Below are 3,215 nucleotides of genomic sequence, written 5' to 3'. Positions count from 1 at the left end.
TTTTAATAAGGGAATCTTTTTATAAAGCATTTTAAGTCAAAGGTGGGTCTTGGGAAGGCAAAAAGGAATAGTGTGCAGGGGGTTTTAGGGACAAAAGGTGATGGGAAAGGACAATGTCACATGGTTTTTGCTTGGGAAGACAAATATGAGTGAATTACTCTTTACCCAAAAGAGCAAAAAGGACAAAATGCTTTTCACAAACATAATTTACGTCCAAATGGTCTTCAACATTAGATTCACAGTAGGAAAAGTTAGAAGAATAGAAACTTTATACCTCTTGTGAAGAAAAAGTTGCTGGGAAAAATAAAATCCACTTCTCTTGAAAATAAGCCCATTAAATTTGTGTCTTCTCATCCAAGAAAAAAGAGCTCCTGGAACAATTTCTTCAACCTTTTGGAGACCACAAAATTAATTTCTTCACCAAATATTCTTCATTTCTTCAACAGCAAAAATAATAATCTTGTAAGAACATCTTTTTCCAGCAATAAAGAGAACGATCAGTAGCAGCAACTTTTATTTTTGCTAAGATAGAATCACCCGGAAGATAGAAATAAGAAAGAACATCATAAAAAATATTCCGGTTTGCAACCCGAAATTTTTTTTTTCTTGCAGAAACACAAAAAAATCACAAGATAATCACCGAACGGGAGTCGTTCCCTTGAAATAATCGTGAGATCTTCAAGGTACGGCTCTGATACCAATTGTAGAGACCCATTTTTATAAAGAACGGTGAGTGCGGAAGAAGGATATCTCGAGATTAATCGTGTTTTTGGAAGTATGAACACGAAGAACATATTATGAGTTCGTTGAAGAAGACTAAGAACAAGAGAGAATAATCATAATATTGCATGAAGAACATGGTGGGAGAGAAAATCTCCCTGGGTGGGAGAACCCACCAACTTCTCTCTCTCTAGAGATTACATTGTAAGAAAAGTAATCTCTAATCTAAGAAAAGAAATGAGCTAGCTTAAGTAATAAATGAGCAACTCTCCCTTTATATAGGAGGGAGAGTATTTACACCACAAAATACAATAAAGGGAAAATACAACCTAATAAACACTCATTATTTGTGGAGCATTTCCATGCACCAACAATAGTAGATAAATTAATTAGTCAAAACCGTTCCCTGTGATCGACACCCGACTTACCCGACTATTCTATAATTTGACTAGGTACACTGCCTAGGGCATATTAGTTAGTTAAGTTAGTTGGGTTATAAATATAAAATTAGGTGTAGCTAATTGCACGCATCAAGTTTTTGGCGTCGTTGCCGGGGAACGGCTTATTTGTTAGTTGATTTATTTGCTTTAGGTTGATCGATCCTTTTTGTGGGGTAAAACCTGCAACAAGTTACTTTTTCAGCTTAGGATTTATTTTCAATACTAGACTCGCGACGTGAGTTCAGTAATTTTTAGATTTTCTTCGTTTTTCTTTTCTTTTAGTTTTCTGCGACAACACGAGGTGGTAACCCTTACCACGTCGTGGTGGCCTGTCTGTAGGAAATTTTTATTTAGTTTTTGTTCAGTTTTACGTTTTTATTTTGTTTATTTTGCAGGAGTTCATGACCAGAGGCTCCTACACACCTTTGGTACCACCACTTGAAGATCCAGAGTCGGCCCTTCATAACAAGAAGGATAAGAACGTGAAAGAAGATCAAACACCCAAGAAGACACCTTTACAAGAACTCAAGTCAGTATTCTCAAAGAAGTCAGGAAAAAAAACGGGAGAGTCAAGTTCATCTTCAAAGGACAAGAGCAAGATTGAATGCTTGGATCAAATACCTATCCCAAACGAATCTGAATACGAGTCCGAGAACGAGTTGGGACTATATACGAGCGAACTCGAAGACGAGCCAAGCAACGAAATGGCGAACATTGAAGAAATGTCGATGGGAGCCTACAAGAAGCCTATTCAAGAAGATGTTGGTCCGGGATTAGTACAATCCACAATTCCTGCCACTGCCACATTCAAGTTGAAGGGACACATCCTTACTGCACTAAAGGATATCCCATTTTATGGAAAGGATCATGAAGATTCTTTTAAGCATCTAGATGAGGTCAATGACATTACGGATTATTTCAATGTCCCAATTGTTAATAGAAATACCATCTTTCTAAGGATGCTTCCCGTTACTTTTAAAGGAGCTGCTAAAGATTGCTTAAAAGCACTCCCACCTGGTACAATCACTACTTGGGCTCAAATGCGTGAGTGGTTTCTATACCAGTTTTGCTCACCATCCAAGATTGCTAAACTCAAGAAGGCAATAGCCAACTTTGAGCAACAACCGGGGGAGTCACTGTACGAAGCATGGGAGCGCTACAAAGGATTGCTAAGAAATTGTCCTCAACATGATCTTAATGTCCAACAAGAGATGTCTATTTTCTATGATGGGGTCAATGTTATGACAAGGCAACTCCTTGATTCTCAAGGGCCACTGACAAAGAAAAATCCAAGGGAAGTCAAGGAGTTAGTTGAAGAATTCGCAAAACACTCTCGTGAGTACCACAACCCAAGACAAGATGGAGCAAAAGGCAGTGGTGGTGCACATTCTGAAGAGATGGCTGCTATGATGGCAATGTTGAATACTATGGACCGAAGATTGACCCAGATGGACCAATCAATTCATGCAATTAGAGTTGGTTGTGAAAAATGCAATGGTCCACACTTGACTAAGGATTGCCATTTAGATGATAACGGGTATCAAAAGGTTCAAGTTTGCTACTCGAGTGGGGACAAGTATGATGGAGATTGGAGAAAACCAAAGAAGGAGTGGCTGCCATACGATGAATACAAGAAGCAGAAGGAGGAGAAATACAGACAGACTGGCCGAGGTTTCTACCAAAAGGAGCAACCACCAGCTGAGAAGAAAGCTGATCTGGAGACCATGTTAGTTCGTTTCATGGAAGCTTAAGAGAAAAGACATGATGATACTAATGCAGCATTGAAGGATCAAAGAATAATGATAAAAGAGCATCAAACTATAATGACAAATCATCAAGCAATGATGATTGACCAGCAAACATCATTAAGGAATCAGCAAGCCTCCATCCATAACCTTGAAGCTCAACTTGGTCAACTTACCACTTTGGTGAATGAGAGATTATCCCTCCAATTTCTCGGAAAGAAGACTCATTCTCAAGTAATGATGATTGATACTGAAGAAGAGGCCATATCTGAGTTCTTAGAAGTACTGGAGGTGGAGCCAAAGCCATTCG

General features: G+C 38.7%; 1 non-coding gene across 1 annotated transcript; it reads right to left on the bottom strand.

The window, feature by feature from the left end:
* Positions 1–2,248: 2,248 nt before the first annotated feature.
* On the bottom strand, positions 2,249–2,355 carry LOC145122973 (small nucleolar RNA R71). The gene has a single exon (XR_013714855.1). It is a non-coding gene; the product is annotated as a small nucleolar RNA R71 (small nucleolar RNA).
* Between the last annotated feature and the right edge of the window lie 860 nt (positions 2,356–3,215).

The sequence above is a fragment of the Lactuca virosa genome, chromosome 6, assembly GCF_052849685.1.
Source record: "Lactuca virosa cultivar CGN04683 chromosome 6, Lactuca_virosa_CGN04683_v6, whole genome shotgun sequence".
Lineage (NCBI taxonomy): Eukaryota > Viridiplantae > Streptophyta > Magnoliopsida > Asterales > Asteraceae > Lactuca > Lactuca virosa.
This window is presented reverse-complemented; position numbering and strand designations above follow the sequence as displayed.